This window comes from Cervus canadensis, chromosome X, assembly GCF_019320065.1.
Source record: "Cervus canadensis isolate Bull #8, Minnesota chromosome X, ASM1932006v1, whole genome shotgun sequence".
Classification (NCBI taxonomy): Eukaryota; Metazoa; Chordata; class Mammalia; order Artiodactyla; family Cervidae; genus Cervus; species Cervus canadensis.
Genome location: NC_057419.1, coordinates 105,544,628 through 105,553,790, shown reverse-complemented (window position 1 = coordinate 105,553,790; position 9,163 = coordinate 105,544,628). Strand labels below are relative to the sequence as shown.

Sequence of the window (9,163 nt, the reverse complement as noted above, 5' to 3'; positions counted from 1 at the left end):
TTGTAACAAGCCACAGTTTATCCTTTTGTGAAGAATGGTAGGGCTTTTCTGAAAATGGGTGCTTTTAGAATGTCATATTGTTTAAAATGTTATGAAGAAATCAATTTCCATTTGCTAGACACTTCTTTCAAGATGCTTCTCTTACAGGCATCAAGTGGATGTCCTTCATTGTAAATGCCTCGGGACATGAAAGAATCAATAGATGCAGAGACAAAGAGGGACTTCCTTGGTGGCTCGGTGGTTACGAATCCCCCTGCCACTGCAGGGGACACAGGTTCAATCCCTGGTCCAGAAAGATCCCACATGCCACGGAGCAACTGAACCCATGTGCCACAACTACTGGGTCCATGCTCTAGGGCCCACAAGCCACATCTAAGCCTGTGTGATGCAACTACTGAAGCCCAAGTACCTAGAGCCTGTGCTCCACAACAAAAGAAAATACCACAATGAGAGCCCCCTGCTTGCTGCAACTAGAGAAAGCCTGTGTGCAGCAATGAAGACCCAGCATTACCACAACAACAAAAGACAGTGAGAACACCAGCTAATCCATATTTGGAGTGTCAAACTACTGAGGCCAGGGGAAAAAAATCAGGATGGAGAAAGTTTAAAAAAACACTGAAAGAAAGAAGAAGCAAGGGTCAGACCTCCCCCTTTCCACTCTGTTTGTGAAATTAGGAGCTTCAACCTCCATCAAGAGAAGAGAAATGAGCCATAGGAAGGTGCAGAGGTTTTATAGGTTTTATGAGGTGATCATTTCAGTCAAATATTGGATATGGATTTATGAAGACTAGAATGCATGCCTGAGTGTTGAAACATCATGTACAGACCTTGGAGAAAATGGAGTTGAGACTTGTCTGGACATCTGTTCACCATGGTTGGGTGGCCTGGCTACAATGTCTTGTTCTTGAGGTATAAGTGGAACACAATGCAGGGGAGTACAAGAGTCTTTTATACTAAATATAATCCTGCCACACCCTGAGGTGACCTTGGTATTTACGCCTCTTGGTATTTATGCCTGTGTGTAATCCCCTTCCCTTCAGAATGGACAGAACCTGTGACTTGCTTCTAACCAACAGATTATGGCAAAAGTGATGGATATCACACCCATGATTAGGTTATATTATATGACAAACTATGGTATTGTCACAATCATGTGACAATTATGATTATGTTATACAAGATTCTGTTTTTGTTTTTTTTTTTTTTTTTTGTCTCCTAGGTCTAGAGGCTGGAAGTCGAAAATCAAGGTGGTTGCAAGGTTGGTTCCTTCTGAGGGCCATGAGGGCAGGATCTACTCAAGTCTTCTCTCCTGGGCTTGTAGATGCCATGTTTTCCCTGGGTCTCTTCACATCATCTTCCCCCTATGTGTCCAAATTTCCCCTTTTCATAAGGATACCAGTGATACTGGATTAGGCCCACACTAATGACCTCATTTTATTATCTCCACAAAGATTCTACAAGCAAATAAGTCTCACATTGTAAGCTACTGGGGGCTAGGACTCCAATATATTTTATTTTTTGGACACAATTCAACCTATCAGTTCAGTTCAGTTCAGTCACTCAGCTGTGTCCGACTCTGTAACCCCATGAATCGCAGCACGTCAGGCCTACCTGTCCATCACCAACTCCCAGATTTTACTCAAACTCATGTCCATCGAGTCAGTGAGGCCATCCAGCCATCTCATCCTCTGTCGTCCCCTACTCCTCCTGCCCCCAATCCCTCCCAGCATCAGGGTCTTTTCCAATGAGTCAACTCTTCACATGCACATATGAGGTGGCCAAAGTATTGGAGTTTCAGGTTCTTCCTATAATATACAGTAATGGACTCTTCTGTGACTTGCTGGAGAGGAATCGGGTGGAGAGGGAGGTGGGAGGGGGGATCGGGATGGGGAATACATGTAAATCCATGGCTGATTCACTGTCAATGTACTTTTATTCAGCTGCTGTTAGTTGGTGAAAAGTTTAATCTGTGATGGGAAATAAAATGAACATAAGCCATATCAACTTCCCCATCATACTGACATTACTACTAATTCTCAGTACAGAAACCTGCCCTCTCACTGAACAGTCTAGAAAGCATCTACACCCCCTTCACTTTCATGTAATAAATTTATACATGTATATATGTATGTGTGCTTGTGCACTCACTCAGGTGTGTCTAATTCTTTGTGACCCTATAGATTGTAGCTCACCAGGCTCCTCTATCCATAGGATTCTCCAAGTAAGAATACTGGTGTGGGTTGCCATTTCCTCCTCCAGGGGATCTTCCTGACACACGGGTTGAATCCACATTTCCTGCATCTCCTGCATTGCAGGCAAATTCTTTACCACTGTGAGACCTAGGAAGCCCCATATATATATGTACATATATATATATATATATATATGGCTATCTATATACATACATATATACACATATATATATCTCAAATTCTTCTCACATGCTAGTAAAGTGATGCTTAAAATTCTCCAAGCCAGGCTTCAGCAATATGTGAACCGTGAACTTCCAGATGTTCAAGCTGGTTTCAGAAAAGGCAGAGGAACCAGAGGTCAAATTGCCAACATCTGCTGGATCACTGAAAAAGCAAGAGAGTTCCAGAAAAACATCTATTTCTGCTTTATTGACTATGCCAAAGCCTTTGACTGTATACATCACAATAAACTGTGGAAAATTCTGAAAGAGATAGGAATACCAAACCACCTGACCTGCTTCCTGAGAATTCTGTATGCAGGTCAGGAAGCAACAGTTAGAACTGGACATGGAACAACAGACTGGTTCCAATTAGGAAAAGGAATATGTCAAGGCTGTATATTTTCACAATGCTTATTTAACTTATATGCAGAGTATATCATGAGAAACGCTGGGCTGGAGAAAGCACAAGCTGGAATCAAGATTTCTGGGAGAAATATCAATAACCTCAGATATGCAGATGACACCACCCTTATGGCAGAAAGTGAAGAAGAACTAAAGAGCCTCTTGATGAAAGTGAAAGAGGAGAGTGAAAAAGTTGGCTTAAAACTTAGCATTCAGAAAACTAAATCACAGCATCCAGTCCCATCACTTCATAGAAAATAGATGGGGAAACAGTGGAAACAGTGGCTGACTTTATTTTTCTGGACTCAAAAATCACTGCAGATGGTGATTGCAGCCATGAAATTAAAAGACGCTTACTCCTTGGAAGGAAATTTATGACCAACCTAGACAACATATTAAAAAGCAGAGACATTACTTTGCCAACAAAGGTCCATCTAGTCAAGGCTATGGTTTTTCCAGTGGTCATGTATGGATGTGAAGGTTGGACTATAGAGAAAGCTGAGTGCAGAAGAATTGATGCTTTGAAGTGTGGTGCTGGAGAAGACTCTTCAGAGTCCCTTGGACCGTGAGGAGATCCAACCAGTCCATCCTAAAAGAGATCAGTCCTGGGTGTTCATTGGAAGGACTGATGTTGAAGTTGAAACTCTAATACTTTGGCCACCCGATGTGAAGAGCTGACTCATTGGAAAAGACCCTGATGCTGGGAAAGATTGAGGGCAGGAGGAGAAGGGGACAACAGAGGACGAGATGTTTGGATGGCATCACTGACTCAATGGACATGGGTTTGGGTGGACTCTGGTGATGGACAGGGAGGCCTAGCATGCTGCTGTTCATGGGGTCACAAAGAGGCGGACACGACTGAGCGACTGAACTGAACTGATAGCTATCTATATATCAAATGATGTTTATTGAGTACTCTAAGGTACTAAGGTGCTAGTCTCTCAGTCGTGTCTAACTCTTAGTGACCCCACGAATTGTAGCCCACCAGGCTCCTCTGTCCATGGAGTTCTCCAGGCAAGAATACTGGAGTGAGTTGTCATTCCCTTCTCCAGTGGATCTTACTGACCCAGGGATTGAACCTGCATCACCTGCCTCTCCTGCATTGGCAGGTGGGTTCTTTACCATCTGAACCACCAAGGAAGCATGCTAACTGCTGCTTCTAAGTGACTTCAGTCGTGTCCGACTCTGTGCGACCCCATAGACGGCAGCCCACCAGGCTCCCCTGTCCCTGGGATTCTCCAGGCAAGAACACTGGAGTGGGTTGCCATTGCCTTCTCCAGCATGCTAACTACATTCTATTAAATAACTTGCCTGAGATTACACAGCCAATATATTTAGAAAGAAGTATATTAAGAAAAATAGGAAGCAAATCCAGGTACAGTGGTCAACAGTCTATCTACAGTCTTAACAATTATACTGTAGTGTACCTCATGACACAAATGGGAGGGTAGTCATCCTCTGGATGTACTGTCCCACCATACTGGGACTGCAGGCCTTGCTGTAAGCCAGTATTTATTCAGTACTGAGACCTCTCTGAGGGTTGTTAAATGTTTTATTTCCATGCTAATGATACTCTGAAAGCATTAATAAAAGCACATTCTACAATATTTGGGTTATTATATTTGAAAGAGTTATGCCCATATATCAGAGTCCCCATGACCATCTCAAGTGACATCCTTTAGATACTATTGCATTTTTTCTCAAACTATGATCTATAGACTTTGAGAATTTATATTTTCTTGAGATAACTTGCCAAGTTTATAAAATACTCATCTGGCCCAGGGTGAAGGACTGTCATAAACAAGTCTTTAAAATAGGTTATTGCATATCAAACTTAACTTTAGAGTAGACTTGAAAGTCTACCAAAAGCATGGGATACAGAATAGGTCCTTTGGTTGGAAGTAAGAATTATAGACCTACAGTCACCACCTCTAGCAATCTGGGGTGCCTAAGTGAAGAAGAAAGTAAGTGAGATTTGCACACACACACACATGCACACTTGTATGAAAGAATATTTACAGGGAGGAAGAAATGTGACTGTGGAAGAACTGGGGAGGAGGGATATTCAGTTCAGTTCAGTTGCTCAGTTGTGTCCAACACCTTGCGACCCCGTGAATCACAGCATGCCAGGCCTCCCTGTCCATCACCACCTCCCAGAGTTTACTCAAACTCATGTCCATCGAGCCAGTGATGCCATCCAGCCATTTCATCCTCTGTTGTCCCCTTCTCCTCCTGCCCCCAATCCCTCCCAGCATCAGGGTCTTTTCAAATGAGTCAACTCTTCGCATGAGGTGGCCAAAGTATTGGAGTTTCAGCTTCAGCATCAGTCCTTCCAATGAACACCCAGGACTGATCTTTAGGATGTTTCTGAGGGACAAAGCCAGCAACAGGAAGCAATACAAGAATCCAGCCAGCTTGCCTGGAACCCTGGATCTGGGAGAATGATTTAATTGTAAATTACAGACTTGCTTTACTCAAAGCGTGGTCCCTGTAGCAGCAGCATCACATAAGATTTTATCAGAAATGCAGAGTCTCAGGCCCCATCCCAGACCAACTGAATCAGCATCTGCATTTTAACATGATTACCACTCATTCCTGTGCATACTGGATTTGAGAAACATAGATCTAGCACAGTAGTTCTCAGATTCTTGCACCTAGAGGGCTCATTACAAACAGATTTTGGAGGTCTAATTCCAGTGCTTCTAATTTAATGGATCTGAGGTGAAGTATTTCTAGTAAGCTTGCAAAGGATACTGTTACTTATGCCACTATTTGTGGACTTTACTTTGAGAACAACTGCCCTAAGATATGGGAGCAGTGGAAAGCAAGATAGAGGGTATAGATATACTCTCTGCTTTATTCAGGATCCAAACAGAAGATGAAGTAGGCCTGAGCCTATAGCTGGAAATGATCAGTTGGTCAGCCTTGAAGAGTTAGCGATGTTTGAATATTAAGAATATAATTTCTTCTTATACATAAATAGGCCCTTGTACATTAGTTTGGTAATTCCTAGACATCCTGCATTAGTTAGGAGTTCTCCAGAGAAACAGACCCAATAGGATATGTAGCTATATCTATATCTGTGTCTCTAAATTTATGTCTATATGTATCTAAAGAAACAGAGAAAGATTGCTTCATTATGAAGAATTTGCTCACATGATTATGGACACTGAGAAGTCTCAAGACTTGCAGTCAGCAGGCTGGAGATCCACCCAAGACAGCTGCTGTGTCAGTCAGTCAGTTCAATCACTCGGTCGTGTCTGACCCTGTGACTCCATGGACTGCAGCATGCCAGGCTTCCATGTCCATTACCAACTCCTGGAGCTTGCTCAAACTCATGTCAATTGTGAGTCGGTGATGCCATCCAGCCATCTGTTGTGTAGTTACAGTCCAAGTCCAAAGGCCTGAGAGCAAAGAGAACTGATGTTGTAAAATTACAGTAAAAAAGTCAGCAGGTTAAAGACCCAAGAAGAGCCCATGTTTCAGTCTGAGCCAGAAGACTGGAAAAAACCCATGTGCAAGCTGATGCAATCAGGCAAGGGTTTTCTTTACTCAGTCTTGTTCTATTAAGATCTTCACGTAATTGAATGAGGCCTAACCACACCACGGAGTGCAAACTGCTTTACTCAGTTGATCAGTTCAAACGTTTAAGTCATCGAGAAGCACCCCCAGAGGCACATCCAGAATAATATTTGGCCAAATGCCTGGGCACCCTGTGGCCCACTCAAATTGAGGTACAAAATTAACCATCACGCACCCATAGTTTTGGTTGCCAATGTGAATTTTTAAATCATTCCGATCTTACTTAATTGGTTGCGTGGCTATATAGCAACACTTCTGGTGTCTTAATCTTGTGTGTACAATTTGTCAATGAAATATTTTTCCTAAAATTTATTTTGTAGGTATTTTTCTATGTAGACAATCATATCATCTACAGATAACTTCCTCCCTTTCTAATCAATAAATACCTTATTGCTATTTATTATCTGAGAATGTAGGACTAGTTCGAAGTGTTCAATCAGTAGCCAACTTCCTGGTTTCAGTCTTAGCTGTGGAACTTATGGTATAGTCTTAAGTAAGTTATTTCATGTCTCTGTATCTCAATGTTGCCATGGTAGTTATACTTGGCATGTATCTTCATACTAATTATGCCTTGAAGAATTGTTACTAAATTAACTAAAGAAATAAATTAAACAAAATTGGTGGAAAATAATATTATTTATGAGATTTTTGTGTCTCTCTATTTCTGGAACAGGGTACTTCCTTTCTTTTAAACTCACCTGTATATTAAACAAATTTTTGTTAAACCCTATCCAGGATTTCTGTGTTTGCAGGAAGATGGGGCATATCAGCATCAGCTTTCCAGATTTTGGGAAGGAACCTAGGACAGTTTTCTGCAAATTGTAGTCTAAGTTTGATCTGTATCAAGTCACAAAGGATGCTTGTTAAAAAGGCTGACTACAGGGCACCCTAGAGCAGACTGACTAGAATAAAACTTAGGAGCATGGTGCCTAGAAATCTGCATTTAAAACTAAAACATGGAGAAGAGTCACGTGGTCGCTGGGCCGGGGAAATGGCGGCTCCAGGAGAGAGGGGGGCTTCGGGTAGAGGAGGCAGCATGGAGGAAGCATTTATGACCTTCTACAGTGAGGTGAAACAAATAGAGAAGAGAGATTCAGTTCTAACGTCGAAAAATCAGATTGAAAGATTGACTCGTCCTGGTTCCTCCTACTTCAATTTGAACCCGTTTGAGGTTCTTCAGATAGATCCTGAAGTGGCAGATGAAGAAATAAAAAAGAGGTTTCGGCAGTTATCCATACTGGTGCATCCTGACAAAAATCAAGATGATGCTGACAGAGCACAAAAGGCTTTTGAAGCTGTGGACAAAGCTTACAAGTTGCTACTGGATCAGGAACAAAAGAAGAGGGCCCTGGATGTAATTCAGGCAGGAAAAGAATACGTGGAGCACACGGTGAAAGAGCGAAAAAAAGCAATTAAAGAAGGAAGGAAAGCCTACAAATGTGGAGGAGGATGACCCTGAGCTGTTCAAACAAGCAGTATACAAACAGACAATGAAATTCTTTGCTGAGCTGGAAATTAAAAGGAAAGAGATGCCAAAGAGATGCATGAAAGGAAGCGACAACGGGAGGAAGAGATTGAAGCTCAAGAAAAAGCCAAACGAGAAAGGGAGTGGCAGAAAAATTTTGAGGAAAGTCGAGATGGTCGCGTGGACAGCTGGCGAAACTTCCAAGCCAATACGAAAGGAAAGAAAGAGAAGAAAAACCGGACCTTCCTGAGACCACCAAAAGTAAAAATGGAGCAGCGTGAGTGACCGCCAAGGGTCACGGCCCAGAACCTTCCCCGACTGTCTCCCTCCTGCTTTGAAGGACTCATTCTTTCCTCCCATTTTCACCCCAACATAGAGTAGTATTTGCTTTTTAGTCCATTTTGTTTTCAATACAATTTAATACCAATCAGAGTAATTCTTTTGTACATTGAAATGAGGGTCTCGGTTTAAAAAGTAACTCCCCCCCGCACCCTCATCCCCGGAACCAACTGGGACTGGAAGGTGCTGCCTTCTCTTCCCACAGCCTGTAACTTCATGTTTTGTACTTCACCGAAGTGTGATGGTTAGAAACGTCGTGTGTAGTTTGTGGAAATCATCCAGTTAAACACACTGCTGACTCTGGTGTTGCCCTGACTTCAGAGACAAGCCTGGGCCACCTTAGGAAGCCCCTTCGCTTCGGTTGCTTGCTTCTGGGTGTGGCATCCTTCGAAGCCCCAGATCAGATGGGACGGCCTCTGACACCCAGAGTAGTCACTGGACGCCCCGACGTCCCTGGAGTTAGGCATGTGCTTTCCCATCTGACTGGCCAACCTGCGTGGCATGAGGCTCCAAGCTACCCAACCTGTTCACTTTCCAAAGAGCTAGCCGTGCTCCATCCAGTACTGTGGTGTCCTCGCCTGTCTGCATTTGTTAGTGGTAATATTCTGTATGTGTAATACATTTTTATACCCTAACCACACACAAAAAAAGAAAAACTAAAACATGATATCTATGGACATTAAAGTCTAATAGTCACCTTTTTTATGGGAATTTATACATGTTTATTTTATTTATTATAGTTGAATTACAATGTTGTATTATTTACCATATATATATATACATACATATATATGTGTGTGTATATATATATATTCATTTTTATATTCTTTTCCATTTTTATATCTTTTCCTGGGATAGTTTATCCCAGGATATTGAATATAGTTCCCAGTACTATAGTGTTGGAACTTATTGTTTATCTGTTCTCTATGTAATAGTTTGCATCTGCTAACCCCAGTCTCCTA

At 42.2% G+C, this 9,163-nt stretch overlaps 1 pseudogene; it reads left to right on the top strand.

Moving 5' to 3' along the window:
• The first annotated feature begins 7,366 nt into the window (after positions 1 to 7,366).
• Positions 7,367 to 8,287, top strand: LOC122434768 (annotated as a pseudogene).
• Positions 8,288 to 9,163: the final 876 nt, after the last annotated feature.